The sequence below is a fragment of the Euleptes europaea genome, chromosome 3 (assembly GCF_029931775.1).
Source record: "Euleptes europaea isolate rEulEur1 chromosome 3, rEulEur1.hap1, whole genome shotgun sequence".
NCBI classification, from domain to species: Eukaryota; Metazoa; Chordata; class Lepidosauria; order Squamata; family Sphaerodactylidae; genus Euleptes; species Euleptes europaea.
The window spans coordinates 38,835,841-38,856,386 of record NC_079314.1 but is presented as its reverse complement, the minus strand read 5'-3'; the positions used below and the strand labels follow the sequence as shown (position 1 = coordinate 38,856,386).

Below are 20,546 nucleotides of genomic sequence, written 5' to 3'. Positions count from 1 at the left end.
GCTCGTGCCCTACCAGAAAATATTCTTGCTCGTCTTGAAGGTGCTCGTGGAGCTCTTGCCCTTTCCCGCTTTGAGCTAGTTTGGAAAAAGACGATCTTAACGAGCAGGCGGCTGCCTGCCTGCCTGTCGCCGCGAAGGCCAGCCTCCGCCTCGGGAGCCTGCCTTTCCCCATTGGGCGGCGGAGCGAGCAGAGCTCTCCGGCACGTGGCTGGGCAAGCCGGCCGAGGCAGCTCCCCTCCCGCCGCCGCCGCTGCGTCGGAGCGGGCTGGTGGCGCCTCGCCTCGCCTCGCCTCGCCTCTCGTGGGCGGCCGGAGCAGCGTGGGCGCTGGACGGCGGCAGGATGGCAGCGGCGCCCCTCTCGGCCGCCGCCTGGGCGGCGCTCTTCCTCCTTTCCTGGACGGCGGGCAGCCCCGGCGAGAGCGGCCAGCCCCGGCTGCGCTTGTCGCATAAAGGTAAGCCCCAGCCCGGGAAGGGTGGAGCCGCCCTGCCGCTCCCGGGCCAGGGGTTTCTCCCCCCCCCCATAGCCCCTTGCACTGCGCTTCTGGCCCCCTGCTGTCTCGGAGGGGCTGGGGGCTGGCCCGGGCGAGCGCCCCCTGCAGCCGGAGCGGCCCCCCCGAGCAGCCGCCGCTCCCCGAGGCGCGCCGGCCGTCGGACCCCCGACGGCGCTGGGAAGGGGCGGCTCGGCCCCCCCCCCCCGAACGGGCGAAGTTCCCTCCGGCCCGGGAGGCGGCCCCCCTCCGCCTCGCCGGGCTAGCCCCGAGGAGCGGGGCACGTGCCTCTGCGGCCCGGGGCCAGCCCGCCACGCCCGGCCCGTCCCCCCGGGGGCTGCCCCCAGGCGCCCTCGCGCTCCGCCTCCGACCTGGCCCGGGCATCCGGGCGGGGCGGCGTTCTCTCCCCGCCGGGTGACTCCTCCGCCAGGCCGGTGTCAGCGCTGCGGGGCCGGGCGAGGGGAGCGGCTGCCCAGCGCCACTGGGGAGCCGCCGCTCAAGGGTTCTCCGACCAGGAGGTCGTGGGGCTTTTCCAAGGCACTTCTGAACTCTGGCGGCAGCGTCCGTAGACCCCTCCAAGAGAGTGAACTCGTGAAGCTGCCTTCTGCTGAATCGGGCCCTGGGTCCAGCAAAGTCCGTATTGTCTGCTCAGACCGGCAGCGGCTCTCCAGGGGCTCCGGGAGAGGTCTTTCACATCACCTACCCGCCTAGTCCCTTAACTGGAGATGCGGGAGATTGAACCTGGGACCTTCCGCATGCCGCCCAGATGCTCTACCACTGAGCCACGGCCCCTCATCACTGCCGACCCCCACTTTTGAAATCTAATATGAACAATATTATTATTGTTGTTGTTGTTAATAATGATAATAATAATAGTGTTTGATATTAGATTTTGAAATTGGGGACTGACAGAGATGAGATGCAATAAAGCCAGGATTTGGCGAAGGTAAGCAGATAATAATAATAATAATAATAATAATAATAATAATAATAATAATAATAATAATATCTGCTTACCTTAGCCAAATCCTGCCTTTATTGCATCTCATCTCTGTCAGTCCCCAATTTCAAAATCTAATATCAAACACTATTATTCTTATTATTATTATTATTATTATTATTATTATTATTTTAATAATATTACCTGCTTGCCTCAGCCAAATCCCACCTTTATTATCTGCTCCTGCAGCTTCAGGAAAAGCTTCTTCCCACAGGGGGCTTTGCATATCCCATGCTGAAGGTGCCATGTATTCAGGCAGACCTGGGATTTGTTTAGTGTCTTGCAGCCGAGCTCCTGGGTATGGTACCTGGGAATAAGCCCCACTCAATAGAGCAGGCACATTTCTGCAAGGAAGCATGCTTCCTGCCGGCTTGTGCTCACCCATGGTTTCAACAGATGGTGCTTAAATGTCAACATATACATGCAGACTGCTCCTATGCATAGTTACATGGATGCAAGTGTCACTGATATCAGTTGGTTTTATTCGCATGTATGTCTAATTGGTTGTCTATTTAAATCAGTGGTAAGTCTAAGTGACTTCTAAGTAAGTTTGTGCAGTGCTTCAGCCTTATGCTTACTTGGAGAGTAAGCCCCATTGATTGCCTTGCTTCTGAGTAAAAGGGGGGTCAGATTGCATGGGTGCCAGTCAGTGTACGCTCACTGATCCACTTCTCAGGAGACATGAATGGGATTGAAGAGTGGCTTTCTGCAAATTGCTTTTCCAGAGTAGCTGAAAGGTGGTTAACAGGACTCCTTTGGACTGTCTAGAGAGCTGCAGTTCCTTTTGATCACCTTGTGAGTACACTGTCATTATCAGAGTTGATGTCTAATGCTTTCTCAAAGATGATGATCTCCGTCACACTATAGCCACATCACTTGAAAACATCCCTAGTTCACCAATTAAACCCACACTGTAAATAGATTGGTTAGGCCACCTGTATATAAGATGACACCTCTTTGTTCTCTGAGTGAATTCACATTAATTGATGTACCCTAAGCAATCTTCAAGAGGCACCTTTAAGATTCAGGGGAAGGGGGAGAGGATGCCACTGGTGGTTTTTACAGCTCTGGCTAAAATGGGAAAATGGAAAGAATCAAACGGTTGAAAGGGCTAATTTGTCTGAGTGTTTTGATACTAGTGTACTTTGATAGATGACTACTATCAGGTGATAACGTGGTTTTGTGAAACATTAGAAAACTTACTGGAGATGTGTGTAATGCCTCGACATCAGCACCAATCAATTTTCTTGCAGTGATGGAACATCCCTGCATTTTATCATAATGTGCTGGGGTTTATTAGCGGCCCAGAGGTAATATAATGGGAAGACAATTTTCTGCGAGCAAGGCTTCTTCTGTAGGTAGGGAGGATAAAACTGAGGTGAAAAAATCCTAACTTTAAGCATTCACTGAACTGGAGGTGAACGGCCAGGAAAGAGATCTTGGGGATCGTGGTGAGCAGCTTGATGAAAATGTTGACTCAGTGTGCGGCACCGAAGAAAAAGGCAAATTCTATGCTAGTAGGAAAAGGATTGAAAACAAATGGCATTTGGAATACTATGTGCCGCTCTAGTTGCCATATTTCAAGAAGGATGCCATAGTTCTGGAAAAGATCAGTAGAGGGCAACCAAGCATGGGGATCAGAAGGATTCGTGGAGGGCAGGTACATCAGAGGTAACTAGCTAAGTAACTAAATGGGACCTCTGTGTTCAGATACAGTAGTAACCCTCTGAATACCAGACCTAGGGAAGGGGCAGCAGCGGGAGGAAGCCTTGGTTGTCCACTGTGTGAGATAGGATGTTGGACTAGATGGGCCATTGGTCTGATCCAGCACTACTGCTCTTACGAAAGTTATAAATTCGAGAACGATCCAAAATGAATTGTGCGGCTAACAGTTCTCTTGTACTGCGGAATGAAGGCTGAAAATGAGAGCTCATTTTAAAAGACGCCTCTGAACAAGGGGCTTCTGATCCCTGGGAGTTTATGCCACAATCATTTAAATCACTGATTGGCCGCATGGAAGGAAATGCTCGCTTCATTGATTTCTCTCCCACATACATATAATTTTTTTTTTAATCTCTCTGGTTACAGGAATCCCAAATTGCCCTAGCAACTATTAACAAAAGAATTGTCCTTGCTGAGAATAATTGCTGCAATTGGAGGCATGCTCAAAATCCCTTCGATCGCTACTGGGTCGTGTGTACTGCAGCAATCAGAATAAAGCAGAAATACTGTCGGATCTTTATCTGGGGTCTGTCCTTGGTGGTGATGAGAGTGGGGAGGCAGGGTAGGGGGCCTCTCTGGATAGTCCAAATAAACCTCCTCTTGTATTTCTGCTCAGCACTGGATAAGCTGCCTGCTTTGCCTGGTTTCCTCTTAGGGTGCTGCTGGTATTAATGGCTTCTGTATACACTTCCTGACATGAATGTTTTTCCACTGGTTAAAATAAATAGGGCATTTCACTGTGCGTTCCTTCAGCCAGCAATTTAGTGGTAACACATCATAACTCCGGCAATATTTTACATGAAAAATCCCTCTCTTAGAGCTCGTGTTTGATCCTTCTCCGGTTCGATGTCCCGTATCTCAGTGTATTTAGCAACAAAAAGTTTGATCTTTGGCTTATAAACTTCTGCTTTCCTACGGGGTGTGCCCAGTGCATGTTTCTTCCAGCCAACAAGCAGTAACTCTTGTGCTTCTTTGGTAATAGTGGGCAGCTGCCTTTGTGGTCAAGGTGATATGGAGATGAGGCCTAATTAATGAAAAGGGGCCTACTCCTTGGTACGGCAATTGCCTTCCTCCCAGTCCAAAGGCTGTCACATTCAGCCACCAGGACAAGATGCAAATATGGGGCTGCTTGCTAATCAGACAGGATGGTCTCCCATCTCAGTGGTGTAGTGCAGGGATCCTGCTGGGGTACCTAGGTCATAATAGCGTAAATGTGCTAGTGTCTTTTCAGAAAAAGAAGGCTAAATTTTGCGGCAAGGGGCCATGTTGGGATGGGAGCTAATAACCTGCTTTAAAAAATGAACAATATGCAATGGACCCTCATGATTTCTGCGTGGTTTCAGATTTTTGCCATTCAAATCCTGTTGCATTGTCTATTTGATGCCCCATCCTGTTGATTGTTTCAATTTACACTGTGTAATCCATCCTGAGTCTCAGTGAGAAAGGTGGACTATAAACAAACAAACAAGGTGCCTTTAATGAAAGCACATGGAGCACATATTGTTTGATAGCGATCTGTCATTTGATCAGAACATCCCATGCTTCTCTTGCATCATATGGAGGGTTTCCACACCAGCAGCAGTCTGTAGCACTGGGGTGGAAATGTGCCATGTAATCAATGGGGCAGGGAGGGTATTCGCTGATAGGTTTAAAGGGACAGGGGAGAAAAGTTTTCACCAAAGTTGTCTGTGAAGGGAAAACGAGGCTGCTGTGGTTGCTCTGGGAGAGAACCACAGGAACTGCTGAGGCTTGGCTTCATGGCCCTTCTGCTCCAAAGGGAGCCCTTTCATGTAGCTGTGGCTAACCGTATGTGCCACCTAAGCTTTTTCAGTAGGGTTGCCACCTCTGGGCTGGGAAATCCCTGGAGATTTTTGGGGCAGAGCCTGAGGAGGGTGTGGTTTGGGGAGGGGAGGGGAGGGACTTCAATGCCATAGAGTCCAATTGCCAAAGCGGCCATTTTCTCCAGGTGAACTGATCTCTATAGTCTGGAGATCAGTTGTAATAGCAGGAGATCTCCAGCTAGTACCTGGAGGTTGGCAACCCTATTTTTCAGGGACAGGACTTGTATTTGCAGCAGCAACAAGCCTACAGAGGGGAATCACCCCCCTGTATAGAAGAAGCTGTGGTTCTTTTTCTGTAGGATTCTTGGCTGCTCTGTGCTTTTCTTGGCCTTGGTGCTGGACAGTACTAAATGTTGGGCCCCATTCTAGTTAGGGCACTGCTTGGAGGTTATTTTAAAGGGCCCCTGCTTGATGAGGGTAACATGTAGAAGAAGGCTACGTTGGCTCCAGCCATTGGCCAGAGAAGGAGTACCTTTAGGGAGTTTGTGCCCCCACTCCTTCTGCGGCACTCTGTCCAAGTGCCGGTCAGTAAGCATTTTCTAAGCGTCTTCCTAAGTGTTTCTAAAAACAATACTGCAGAGAGAGTCAAAACCAGGCAGAAAATAATGCCCTTTTTTTGTAATAATAATAAGTTATTTCATCAGTGGGCCTCTATTGTCCCGTGACTGCTGGTCATTCATTACAGGAGCTTGCTTAACCCATTGTTGTATAAGGTGTGAGATAGACAGCATGGTGTAGTGGTTAAGAGCAGCAAACTCTAATCTGGAGAACCAGGTTTGAACTCCCACTCCTTCACAGGAAGCCTGCTGGGTGACCTTGGCCCAGTCACAGTTCTCTCAGAACTCTCTCAGCCCATATGGAAGCAGGCAAGGGCAAACCCCCTCCGAATGTCTCTTGCCTTGAAAATCCTACAGGGTCGCCATAAGTCAGCTGTGACTTGATGGCACTTTCCACCACCACGTAAGGTGTGAGAGGGTTTCCCCTTACAGAAAGTACATTGGTCCCAGGCAACTTCTTGGACAACTCCTTTGCTTCCATAATGACCGGAAGATCAAGAGGAGGTCCTTAATCACTCTGCCATTTATTTTCCATCAAGATCTGGACTCTTGAGAGCGTGTTTGTAAATATTAGCATTTTGGAAAGTAATGTTGATGTTCTGTTCTGCCTTTACATGTCTCCTGATTTGTGGTGCCAATGATAAATTGACAATACCAAGGTTGCATGTGGAAACTTGGTTTACATATCTAGTGCTTGGAGCCTGCTTGATTTATAAATGTATTTATTTAGGACACCTTTCATATCATCTTTTTTTTCCCAGTCGCAGGCTCAAGGTGGGTTAGAATGCTAAGTAAAATATAACCTCAAAACCGTTAGAACTTCTCTCAACATTATAAAACAACACAGCTATTAATCTGCTCCCAGTGGCTTGCCGACCACCAACCAGGGAAGCCTTACTAAACAATTCCACCTTGCACAATTTATGGAATTCCAACCAGTTCACGAAGACCATTCTACAGAGTGGGAGATATAGCAGGAACTGCCCAAGAAAGGCTGTTCTTATCTGCCTGCAAGACAAAGTGACCAACAAAACAGGAGAAAGCAGTTGCAACAGGGGCCCATGGCAGGAGAGAGGGGTCTGTGAGGATTGAGCCCCTGGTCGTGAAAGGCTTGAAATGTAAGAACCAGCACCTTAAGGTACAAAGAGGTAGTATGCTTAGAACTGGAGCAATACATGTGTAGTAGCTAGCTCCTGATACTAGATGAGTTGCTACATTTTATAGCCATTACAGTACTCCAAGGACAGCCCATGTCGATCAAGTTACAGTAGTCTAGCCGAATAGGTACATACTAATTTTATGCAATAAGGGAAGATCATAAAAATGGAAACAGCTTCAAAGCTGGTTTGAGGCAAATGGAAAATAGGAGAAACATGTAGACTGCCCTGAGTTTGTTGAGGAAGGGAAGTGTAATAGGTTCTCTGGAAGTATCTGTTACTCTGCAATTCTGCCATCGTGCTTCTACTTCTACACACACACACACACACACATACCCCTTCATGCAAAGCAGCTTCGTAGAAGTGATTCATGTGGGCAAGTTGTCCAGCTATTACTGAAATGATATATCCAAGATTGCCATCCATCACAGAGGGATGGATTCTTGTTAAGGAACCGTGAGGGAAGCTCTGAGGTAGCCACTGTGCCCAATTTAGATATTATGGCAGTTATCGCAGATTGCAGTTCTCGCATGAAAAGTGTGCCTGTTTCCATTTTCCCTTTCATTTCCTGAGCAGAGGAAGGTTGATGTCGAAGCTCAGATTTCTAACAAGAGCCCGCAAGCTGTACAAAACTCTGTCAAATACTTCATGTTCTGCGGTTGTCTGATGCATATCTAGCTTTACCTTGGCAGTCTACTCGGTTGTATACATTGCATTTATTCGCACTGCGAAGAAGACAAGCACCCATTTTTGTTACTTTACACTAGAGGAGGAGAACTCAGACTCCTCATCCCCGTGCACTTGTTATTTATTTATTTATTTATTTATTTATTTATTTATTTCATACGTATATACTGCTTCTCCATGTCAAGCTGCACAGTTCAGAATGTAATCAAGGAGTTAACAATGAATAAACCAGCGTCACAAAGAAAAGACCAGGAATAAAAAAAATAACTAAAACTGACAATAACATAGAAGATGCAAACAGGAGAGACAGAGAGAGCAGATAGACTCTCACAGAGCGTGCAGGGTGCTTGTTCCGGGTGTTTGCGGAGCCAAGAACTGCATTACAATTGCAGATTGTATGGAATGTGAGTGTAAACAGCAGTGAAAATCAGCACTTGGACTTTTGGGGAAGGCCACATATAGCAAGCAGCCTCAGGCCTCGTCAATCTTTCTGTCTGTACCCAAATTCTGGGCTCTCTTGAGGAGGCAGTCACACTGTGGATAGGGCTGTCTCTCTTCAAAGATGGTGAGGGTTCTGGAGACCAAGTCCTATGAGGAAAGGTTGAAGGAGCTGGGTATGTTTAGCCTGATGAAGAGAAGACTGAGAGGGGATATGATAACCATCTTCAAGTACTTGAAGGGCTGTCATATAGAGGAGGGTGCCGAGTTGTTTTCTGCTGCCCCAGAAGGTCGGACCAGAACCAACAGGTTGAAATTAAATCAAAAGAGTTTCCATCTAGACGTTAGGAAGGATTTTCTAACAGTTACAGCAGTTCCTCACTGGAACAGGCTTCTTCGGGAGGTGGTAAGCTCTCCTTCTCTGGAGGTTTTTAAGCAGAGGTTAGATGGCTGTCTGTCAGCAATGCTGATTCTGTGACCTTAAGCAGATGATGAGAGGGAAGGCACTTTGGCCATCTTCCAGGCATGGAGTAGGGGTCACTGGGGGTGTGGGGGGGAAGGTAGTTGTGAATTTCCTGTGTTGTGCAGGGAGTTGGACTAGATGACCCTGGTGGTCCCTTCCAACTCTATGATTCTATGATTCTATTCTTCATAGACACTTATTCAAAATTGGCCAACCAAGATAAATTGTGCTGCAGTTAGAGATCAATCCTAATCAAGTCTACTCAGGAGTAAGCCCTATTTTGAACACATGAAGCTGCCTTATACTGAATCAGATCCCCATCTAAGTCAGTATTGTCTACTCAGACTGGCAGTGGCTCTCCAGGGTCTCAAGCAGGGGCCTTTCACATCACCTACTTGCCTAGTCCCTTTAACTGGAGATGCCGGGGATTGAACCTGGGACCTTCTGCAAGCCAAGCAGATGCTCTACCACTGAGCCACAGCCCTTCCCCTGCTGTGTGAATGGGACTTACTTTCAGGAAAGTGTTAGGATTGCTGCCACAGAAGAGTTGTTGCCACTGTTGTTGTTACTACTACTACTACTACTACTACTGCTACTACTACTAAAATGTTAAGGGAAATATTGGCTAAGGTTGAGCTGATAAATTGTAGAAATATTGCATAACCTATGGAGTCCTTTAAATCTTTAGGGAAATATATTGATTTTTTTCAACATTGCTAACTTGCTTTTGTCTTGTTTTATATATACTATATGATTATTAGTAATGATCACAGTTGTTGAAATAACCCTAATATTTGGAGGACTGACAGAAATATGCACACACACACACAACCATTGATGGGGAAACCACAGTTGGTTCAAACATACATACAAATTTCAACCTACAAGTCCAAATTCTACCAAAATGCAGTGTAAGCAACAACTGCAACACAGTAGATAATGTCTAGCTAGAGCTTAATTTTCCATGTCATTGTAGAGGTTGTTTATTGCCTCTTGGCAGCCATTTCCCTGTCCAAAAATTGCAGTCATACTAGCTGCAAAAGAAGTAAGGTAATATTTTCATATATATTTTTAGTCGCACTCTTCTAGTGCTGGAGAGCTTCTGAATGCTCCCTTGGAAAAAAAGTTCTTTGGTAAGTCAGAAAAACTCAAACGCTATGTAATTCTGTATTTGTCGTATTTAACATAAGAACATAAGAAAGGCCATGCTGGATCAGACCAAGGTCCATCAAGTCCAACAGTCTCTTCTCACAGTGGCCAACCAGAGGCTTCTAGGAAGCCCGCAAACAAGACAACTGTAGCAGCATTATCCTGCCTGTGTTCCAGCGCACCAAATATAATAGGCTTGCTCCTCTGATCCTGGAGAGAAAAGGGATGCATCATGACTAGCATCCATTTTTATTAATAGCCATGAAGAGCCCTCTCCTCCGTGAACATGTCCACTCCCCTCTTAAAGCCTTCCAAATTGGCAGCCATCACCACAGGGCAGGGAGTTTCACAATTTAACTATGTCTGCATGGGAAACTGACGATACAATCCTACAGCCAGCCTGTAAACTGGTTAAGGTGCTAATTAAGCCTCATGCCAGTACAACTCAGAGAGACACGGGCTTAGTGTGCTGCCAGCATTGTGCCAGCGTGAACCCAGTCCAGATGTTAACATGGTCCCAGTACAGCTTAGGTTACCTAAATCAGTGGCAACCAATCACACATCTCCTAAGCACTAGATAAGCCCCAGCTAGGAGACCCATAGCTCAAATGAGGGGCTATTGCATGGAGCTAGAGCACTTTGCCCTCCTGAACACACACACAGGAGGACTTTGGTGATGGGAACTCTGGAGAAAGTGTACTTTGCACAAGCAGCCAAAGCTGAGAACAAACATTGGTTCAGCAAGTGCTGGGAATGGACCTCCTGAATTCAGCATAGGGATGAATACCTGGGAAGGTGCTTGACAAGGCGATTTGAGACTGGGACTGCCCATCAGCATGAGTGGCCTCTCCACAGGGACTAGTGGAGCAAACTCTCAGCTTTGCCTGGGGCTCCTTCCAGGGCTTTCTGGTGGTCAGCCCTGTGCAGGCTTGACCCAAGAGCCTCATGCATACTGTGTTGGCCCACTGTGTTTTTCCTTTCTCTACAGCAGGGGCTGCCAACCTTTTCTTTAATGGGAGCTGTTTCCAAGCAATGAAAAATATCCTGTTACACCCACACACACACCCCAGCATGATTACAAATGTTGTTCTGCCCTAGAAACAGCAATAGAGTCATAGACTCATCGAATTAAAAAGTTGGAGGGAGCATACAGGCCATCCAGCTTTTGCTGCATGGACTAGAAAGAGGGCCAACAGAAGAGGAAGAAGAAGAGTTGGTTTATATATGCCAACTTTCTCTACTACTTAAGGGAGAATCAAACCGGCTTTCAATCACCTTCCCTTCCCCTCCCTACAACAGACACCCTGTGAGGTAGGTGGGACTGAGAGAGCTCTAACAGAGCTGTGACTAGCCCAAGGTCACTCAACTAGCTTCATGTGTAGGGGTGGGGAAACAAATCCAGTTCACCAGATTAGCCTCCGCCTCTCATGTGGAGGAGTGGGGAATCAAACCTGGGGCACCATGTCTCGGAAACGTGTGGAAAACGTCTCTAAAACGTTTGCCTTCTGAGCAAACCTCCAATGAAAGAGCGCTCCCAAGAGATAAGGGGGTGTGGAGGAGCACTGCCTAATCGTGATGTCGCTTGGGTTCCCCTCCACCTCCCCCCCTCGTCATTTCAGTGTGCCTGCGTGGTATCGTCAGTGCATCCGGATGATAGGGCAATGGGCTCACGTTCCCCCCTACCAGTAGTTCTCGCGCGCACACAAAACCCCTCCCGGCCAAGTTCTAGGCATAATCCAATCCAGCGCCCACGTGAAATGGAGCACGGATGGGATCGCGCCCCCCCTCCCTGGGAGCTTTGAAAATTGGATGGGGAAAAACCCTTCCGCCCAAGTTCTAGGCATAATGCCCACCCAGGACCTCCTCAGACCCATGGAACCCCCTCCCCTCTGGGAACCATGTGCAGGGCAACACTTTAAAGCCTCTTAACGTTTCAACGAACAAGCCTCCCTTTGTCCCAAGGATAGGTAAAGCAGATGGCGAAAAAAAAGGAGGATGCAAGGAGAGGACTGACCACAAGACTGACCTGAGGGGGAGGGGAGGTGTGACCAGGAAGGGAGGAGTCAGAGGCAGCTGGGAGAAGTGGGCGTGGGCAGAGGAAAGGGTCCTCAAAACGTCTGGGCATTATCGCACCCAAGGAGAAAACGTTATGGGAACGGGATAAGTTTTTAAAGCGTCATTAAACGGTTTTGGGATACAGTGGGCATTATATGGCTCCAAAACGGTTTCATGATGAAAACGGGAAAATGTGGTGCATGGGGGAAGGAATGCTCTGAGTTTTAAAGGGTTCAGAAACGTTCCCTGGACTGGGAGTGATAAGCCCCCTGTTCTCCAGATCAGAGTCAACCCCTCCAAACTACCACTCTTGACCACTACACCACTCTGGCTCTCCTGCTGGACGTGGAGAGCCCTCCCTTTCATGGCTTGGTCCTCCCTTTCATGGCTTGCGAGTTCTCAAAGTTTGTCACTTTTCCTAACTGGATGCTAGACTCACTAGTGCCATACTAAGCAGAATGAAACCCTTCTAAGTCCATTAAACTCAATAAACTTGAGATGGCACTTTAACAGTATAATCCTAAACGGAGTTATTCCAGTCTAATCCCATTGGTTTCAATGGATTTAGGCTGCAGTAACTCTGCATAGGATTGCACTGTAAAGACTCTTGGTTTGGTGTCGCAGAAACTATTCTTATCATTTTAAGACATTACTTTGGGAATATGTGCCTCTCAAGTTAATGGCCATGATTTCAGGACAGCCCCACCTCCGCTGCCGCATTGATCACAGAGTTCTGAGCTTTGTGTGTTTTTTGGCAAAGGCCTCCCTTCAGCCCTTCTTTCAACAACATCTTGCCAACAGAAGCTTCTGTGGGTTTTGTGCAGGGGGACTTGGACTGGTTTGAAGTTGCTTGTCATGAAGAATGACGGCATGCTGTGTTAACGTGCTGGTTTTTGTTTGATGCTGGAGAACTGAGTGTCACTCGAAACTGCAAAACATGAATGGGCTAGAGATGGCTGTTTCTGTGCTCTTATCTGCCTGCTTTCAAAGTGACAACACCATCTGGTGGAAATTTGATGATGCGAGTGAGTATTCCACTGGAAACAAAAGTTTTATTGTATGTGGGAGTAATATTCTCAATGTGATTTACTGTATGCTGCGTGGCAACATTGCCTTCCTGAGGAAGCGTGGGTCAAAGAGGATTGTAAAACTTTGCAACTGGGGACACTTTGCATTAAGAAGTCGGTGTCCTGGCTCTTTTCATGCTGCCAGACAAAGATGATGAAACCACCGCGTGGAGTCAACTCTAATTAAGAAACCGTCATTTTCGAAGCAACATGCTTCCCTAAGAGGGGAAAGCCATGGAAAAACAGTTTGGTCCGCTGCAAACATTTGTTCAGCTAAGCTATTCTCCAGTTTAGCGGGGGCTGTGTTGACACAGAAAAGTTCTATGTGCTAAAACTAGGGCCCCCAGCATGCCTTGTCCTCTGTTCCTTCAGAAGGTGCACAGCCAAAACAGCCCCCTGCTCCCTTAGAGGGCAGTGGACCAAGTTACTAGGGAAGAAAACATTGCTGGAAAGTGAAAAGCATGGCTGGGGAAAAATGATAATATTTTAGTGGCACTAATTTTTTTTGCATTTTGTCTCCACATTCATTCAGGGGAAGTGAATTGGAGCACAGGAGTTGACTTTTAATTCACCATTAATATTCTTTGCACTTCTGTCTATTTTTCTCATCCTGAAAATATACCCTAATCCATAGTTTTAAGAGTTGGTAATCTAGTTGGGAAGCCCAGGTTTGAATCCCTACACTGCCATGAAGGCTCGCTGAGTCACCTTTTGCCAGCCACTTATTCTCAGCCTAGTCTACTTCACAGGGTTATTGCAAGGATACATGGAGAAGGGGAGAAGGATGTTGTAAGCCACTTTGGACTCCATTGGGGAGAAAGTGGGGTGTAGATTTCTAAATAAATAGATATAACTATACTGTGCTGTAAGGGGGACCACCTGTTCATACCTATCTTCCCAAGACTACACTAGTGACAGCAGTGCATCCCAAACAGAGGCCAGGTGTACTGCAGAAAAGTTGTGCAGGTGAGTCAAGCCACACACATTCAAGGAAGGAGGAGGAGGAGGAGGAGTTGGTTTTTATATGCCAACTTTCTCTACCACTTAAGGAAGAATCAAACCAGCTTACAATCACTTTCCCTTCCCCTCCCCACAACAGACACCCTGTGAAGTAGGCGGGGCTGAGAGAGCTCTAAGAGAGTTGTGACTAGCCCAAGGTCACACAGCTGGCTTCATAAATAGGAGTGAGGAAACCAACCTGGTTCACCAGATTAGAGTCCACCGCTCATGGTGAAGGAGTGGGGAATCAAACCCAGTTCTCCAGATCAGACTCCAATGCTCCAAACCACCGCTCTTAACCACGACACCAGCCTGAATTTTGTCCGTACATATCAATGAAATGTATCCATCAGATATCCCAAAGGAATGAAACAACTTCAGAAACGCCCTCCTGGATCATATCAAAGGTCTCATAGAGACCAGCAGGATGCCCCTGGGAAATTCACAGGCAGGGCAAGAAAGAAATAGCTCTTTCCCACTGAGCAACCCACCAACAACTGGTACCGATCCTCTGGATCCTTGTCTGTGTGAATATTACGTGAGCGGCTGCAGAGAAGAATCCATTGAGCTGCACTGGATCTCTGAGGCCCTTTTGTGAATGTAGTCTTACTCCTAGACAGACTACATGCTCACAAAAGAGTCTCAGAGACATGGTGCAGACAAATGGACTCTCCTCTGAAGCAGCTCATGTGACGGTAGAGCTGCTTGCTGGGATTTTACCCCTGCCTAAGCCCAAGCCCAAATCACTGGGAAGCAATACCTCTAAACGCTTCCCAAGATCCCATGGGACTGGCAAAGCTATATTAGAAAGTCACATTAATTTTATGTCAGTTTAATTGTCAGAGCTTCCCCTGAAGAATCCTTTGATTGAAGGAGAACCCACTGTTAGAAATCCTAGGACTACCATCCTCAGGGTACTCTGAGGACAGGAGAAAGATTGTTCAGCCAGGGCCATCCTATAGCACCAGTCTCCTCTGGGACACCTGCGGGGCAGGGTAGAATATACATCTTTAAACCTGGTTTGTGTTAAGGCTGCAATGCCTACTTGGGAGTAAGCCTCATTGGGTACAGTTAAGACTAACTTCCAAATAAAAATGTAGAGATCATTAAGTTGCATACCTCTTATGTACGTGTGCACTTGAGCCCAAGGTTTTCTCTTCCATGTGCTTGTACAAACACTGCAGTGTGTACAACCTAGATGCTGATGTTCAGTGTGAACCAGCTCTTGAAGTCTCCTACCACACACTTTTGCAGTCCTAACCAAAGTTACACGCTTATAAGTCCACTTAAGTCAGTGAGCTTAGAATGGTGTGACACAGCTGGTGATGGCCTTGATAGTCAGGTGGGACCTGGAGATCTCCAGGAATTACAAGTGACCTCCATATGACAGAGATCAGTTCTCTGGGAGAAAATGGCTGCTTTGGAGGGTGGACTCTCCTCCTCTCCCCAAATCCTACTCTACCCAGGCTCATCCTCCAGATCTCCAGGAATTTCTCAACCCAGAGATGGCAACCCTATTACACAGTTAAGTACCTACACAAAATCTCAGCGTACATCATTCATCCTAGTAGGTAGGTAGGTAATTATTTATTACAGTCCTAGACCAGACTGCTATTATATACAAAGAATTAAAAGTGTTACATACGTAGGTTGTAAATATAAATCTAATGTCTTCAGTCCATCTCTATATGATTAATAATTGTTCATCGTCACTAAAATATAAAATAAGATAATACTAAAACAAATGAGGATGAGTAAAAAAGGATATATATGATAACATCTTCTTATGACCATATTGAACCTCTGCAGACCAATACTTCCTGATCTTTAAGACCTGCAAGCCAAATTTTGCCACCTTTAGAGTCATCTCCTGATCTTTATCGGATAACATACTATCTATTCTTCCCTCGAGAGCCTTGCATTATTGGAACAATCAAAGCATCCCAAATATGTTTGTAGATTTTACAGTCAAAAACATGTTCCAAAAACATGTTCTAAACATGCCCCTCTTTACTTAAGCATTCACATTCTTTGAGAGGAATCCTTTTGTACCTACCCTCCAGAATAGCTGAGGGGAGTGCATTGTGACGCAACAAAGTAAATGCACTCGCATAATCTGGATTGTCTAGATGGAAAATGTAAGATGCCAAAAGTATTTTATTAAGAGTACTAGTATCAAATAAACTGCTTTTAACCCTATTCAAATCATGTTTCCTTTTGATGTTGAATATTCTCTGTTTTACCAGAGCCTTAGCCTGGGGATAATCCATTGAGACAAGGAATTCTTGTGAAAGGCCATAAAAACCCATTTTATTTCTGAGCAATCTCAGCCAAGGAGGGACAAAATTATCCTGCAAAATTAACTGTGCAATAGCCTTCCTGGAAAAGACCAGTTTCAGCCAGTAAAAGAATTTTGCAATCCATAACCTAGCCTCTACCATGACCATTCATCCTAGTATATCGTTCAGTTGAAGAGTTAGAATCTGAGTAGATTATACACAGGAAATTATTTCAGATCATATTTTCATTGCAGAAAACAGAAACTTAGCTACAGATTCTGCAGTACTTTGGTCAGTCCCCTCCCCCCCATAACATTTTGAGAGTCTTCTGCTCAGAAAACAGGTTTTTGTCAATCAACACAGGTTCCAGTAAATCTAAATTCCTAGAATCTACTAGGATGGCCTTGAGAGGTTATACATTGAGTTTTGCTCCAGTTTTGCCTTGCTACAGAAATATGCCAGCCCCGTGTCTGCACCTGGACAAATGCACCAGCCCTGAGCTGACGGCGTCTGAGTTGTAAATGGGTTTGGCTGGGAGAGGGAGGGAGGAAAGAATGCTGGAGCACATGCCTGTGTGCCGGAGACATTCCTTTGCTTTGGTTCCTCGCTGCTAGATAGTTTCTAGGTCACTTAGATGGCAACAAATTCCAGCCAGGCATCTGCATTGTTTCATTCTGGAGAGCAAATACACGAAGCCAGTGTTTCACTGCCATTTCTGCAAATGACAGCACCTGCATTTTGACCCATAAGCTGTTTGCAAATCCTTGCAGATACCACAGGCAAAAAAAGGGGGGAGGAGAGAAAGCACTCTTAATTGATTACAGGTTGATATGGGTGGTCTGTAAAATGTACATAAACAAACATATAGGGCTGTCAAACATTGTGCTAGGATCGTAGAATGAACAAGCCACTCCAAGGAAGTAATGCTCAGACATTCTGGATGTCTCCTGGTGGTCTTGACTAGGACATCCTCGCAAGTAAGAGGGCATAAGGCTGCAGCCTAAGCCCAGGGGGCAGGGAAATGTGACCTTGTGTAGGTTGCAGATGGGCTTGGTGATTCTTTGGCTGTGTCTGGGTCTTAGCACTGACATACGTAGGCACTGAGATTGGATCCACAGGAGTTGCCAGCAAAAGAAAACAAAAACCACAGGTTTGATGGATAGCCTGGGCCAGGCTTTGACAGATTTTCTTTAGCTGTAGAAGCCAGCTCAAAAATTTAAGCGCCAGCATCATGTTTCAGCCTTCAAGATGACCACATTTTCTAATGATTACTGGCACAAAAAATGCTAGGGACCAAATGAAATTTCTAGGCACCATGGTGACCTGGCAGCTGGGATTTGTCAAGCCCAGGTCTGATCTTTGTATTGCCTTTAAATGACACAATTGTACACTTTTAAAATAGCAAAACACATATAATTCTAGTACTTTTATTATCTGTCCAAGAAGGAATAGCTCTGCAATTTTGTGGGAGCTTTGGGCCAGAATCTATTAATTTTTCCAAGTCATTGTATGAGAATATCTGTTGCAGACTCTGGAATTACCTGCACGTTTCCTTACTTTTTGGATAGCTTTCCTAATTTGCTTCAGAGACAGCTTCTTGTGTGTGTTATAGCACTTCTGATCCAGCAGAACTATTCTCTCTTGTGTTTAGGCTATCCTGTTGACCTGACCTGAAGTTTGCATTGTTACACTCCTCCACTGGAGGCAGAGAGAGAGAGAGAGAGAGAGAGAGAGAGAGAGAGAGAGAGAGAGAGAGAGAGAGAGAGAGAGAGAGACTCTTTTGTCTGCAACAAATCCAAACTCAGCAGAGCATGAATTATTGACCCTCAAGACTGTGAACAAGCTGAAGTGTCAGATAGCTGGAAATTTCAATCTGCATCAGGAAATATGGTTCAGTCACTGAATAATGCATTTGTTAAGAATAGTTTGCTCAGCATCATAATAAACTCTCTTCCTGTTGGTTGCAGCATATGATATTTGGTTCTGTGCCAGTATTAGGTAGGGAATAGATGGTCCTCTGTGGACCTATGGACTCCTGCAAAGCAGCAGCTGTTGAGGAAAAGAAATTTCACAGTGAGTGTTGAATCCTTATGAAATTGCATTGCTCACATTTTTAAACATTTCATCAGCATGGAAGCAATACAGTTTCCAAGCTGTAGGGTCCTATGAGCACAGTATCCAAGTTTTACCATTATTGTTATTTTTTTTGCCAGTTTCCAGATTCCCTGCAAAATGAATATTTACTAATAGATTTAGAAGGGACTTAAATAAAACTCTTTCATATGATAATGCTTATATTTGGCAAATGGCTAATGTGGCAGTTCTGCAAGCCAGTGAACTAATATTTGGAAGAAAGGCTGATAGAATACCAAGCCCTTCTAAGTGACATCTGCTCCATCTTCCTCCTCCATGGTGTTTAATTGTTTTTTGTTTTTGTTTTATCTAAAGGCCTACTGGCTTCAAATTGTGATGCAATGAATGTTCTATTGTAAGTCAAATAGCAGATTTTCTGAGTGTCTAAATTTATTTTATAATGAGGAGGAGAGGAATTATTCCTCGTGGCATACAATAGATTTGTTTGGTAAAAGGTAAAGGTCCCCTGTACAAGCACTGGGTCATTCCTGACACATGGGGTAACGTCACATCCCAACCTTTACTAGGCAGACTTTGTTTACGGGGTGGTTTGCCAGTGCCTTCCCCAGTCATCTTCCCTTTATCCCCAGCAAGACCTCAGAAGGATGGAGGGTTAATTCAACCTTGAGCTGGCTACCTGAAACCAACTTCCGTCAGGATCGAACGCAGGTCTTGAGCAGAGATTGGACTGCAGTACTGCAGCTTACCACTCTGCGCCACGGAGAAGCAGCCAGCTGTGGATCAGTTTGACTGGTTGCTTGCAAGACTGAGTTAGAAAATGCAGGATAAGAAATAAAAATAGCTAAATTGTAAGGAGTCAAGATCTGAAGGGCTTTAGCAAGGCTATCAAGAGCATTTTAAATTGCTTATTAAAGAGAAAACAGTCCAGTTGCAAGTGCATAAGTAAGATACTTCTGGATTCCATCAGTGAAATTGCTAGATTTGCAGTCCAACGTGTGCATGTTCCTAGTCCATTTTGGCAGTATAGATTTCTTCACCTACTGTTAACCTATCATACCTATCAGAACATCAGATATATTCTCCATGAACACATGGATCTCTGCACAAATAACATTATAGTGCAGAAAAAAAATCAACAGAGCTCCAGTGGCTCTACAGAGCAGGGTTGCCTAATGTGGTATAGTGGTTAAGAGCGGTGGTTTGGAGCGGTGGACTTCAATCTGGAGAACCGGGTTTGATTCCCCACTCTTCCACATGAGCGGTGGACATTAATCTGATGAACTGATTTGTTTCCCCACTCTTACACATGAAGCCAGCTAGGTGACCTTGGGCTAGTCGAAGCTCTCTTAGAGCTCTCTCAGCCCCACGTACCTCACAGGGTGTCTGTTGTGGGGAGGGGAAGGGCAGGTGATTGTAAGCCAGTTTGATTCTTCCTTAAGTGGTAGAGAAAGTCGGCATATAAAAAACAGTTCATCTTTGTCTTCTTCTTATACCAAAACTTTCCCTGGTGGAGAGGGGCTGTGGCTCAGTGGTAGAGCATCTGCCTGGCATGCAGAAGGTCCCAGGTTCAATCTCCACTTGAAGGGACTAGGCAAGTAGGTGATGTGAAAGACCTCTACCTGAGCCCCTGGAGAGCCACTGCCGGTCTGAGTAGACAGTACTAACTTTGATGGGCCAAGGGTCTGATTCAGTATAAGGCAGCTTCATGTGTTCATGTGGTGCCCACTGAGCTTTTCAGAAAATAGGTGAGACCACAGCTGGTTATTGGCTGTTCTGTTCAGGTGAAGGTGTTTTTCCTCAGCTGCCAGAGTAGTTACAGCCACAGGAGGATCAGGAAGATAACTATTAAGCGACCATGTATCTGGAGATTTTTGGGGCAGAGCCTGAGGAGGGCGGAGGTTGGGGAGGGACTTCAGTGCCATAGAGTCCAATTGCCAAAGGCAGCCATTTTCTCCCTACTGGCTGGAGATCAGTCGTAATAGCAGGAGATCTCCAGCCACTACCTGGAGGTTGGCAACCCTAAACATTCAAACACTTGGGAACGGCTCTCACTGTTGGAGAAATGAGAAAATCTTAGCCAGTTGATCAAGATCAATACTGGCACGGGACATGTTCAGTCCATTTTAACTCTTAAGGGGAAATGTGATCTATGCTTTCTACTGTTCAGAGTTTGATGAGTGCTTCCCTCCCACAAGCTGGGAATCAGGGACTGGCTATGACATATGAAGGGTGGAACTAGAAGCCATCCATCACAGGGTCCTGATTCCTGGCATGCAATGAATGTATAATCAATACTGAAGCTTCTGGCTGGCTGCTGCAGATAATCTCGTCTCCTGACTTGAGAAACAGATAACATCACTTTGCCAATTAATGCTAAAATCATCCCCCCCTTTAACATTTTTTGTGTTTTGTGTTTTTGCAAACTGCCTTGGTTTTTTTTTTTTTTTTTTAAAGAATGGTAGGATAGAAAATAATTTAATGGAGGAACCGTAAACAAGTTAGTATTTTCAGAGCAAAATAGAAGAATAGTAAATATTCACATATTTGCAT

General features: G+C 45.9%; 1 protein-coding gene across 1 annotated transcript in view; it reads left to right on the top strand.

Annotated features, from left to right (window-relative positions):
- Positions 1 to 390: 390 nt before the first annotated feature.
- SEMA3E (semaphorin 3E) overlaps positions 391 to 20,546 on the top strand; it is a 138,616-nt gene continuing 118,460 nt past the window's right edge. The window contains exon 1 of the mRNA XM_056845734.1: positions 391 to 452. The gene's annotated coding sequence lies outside the window, so the exon portion shown is untranslated. The remainder of the gene's footprint in view (positions 453 to 20,546) is intronic.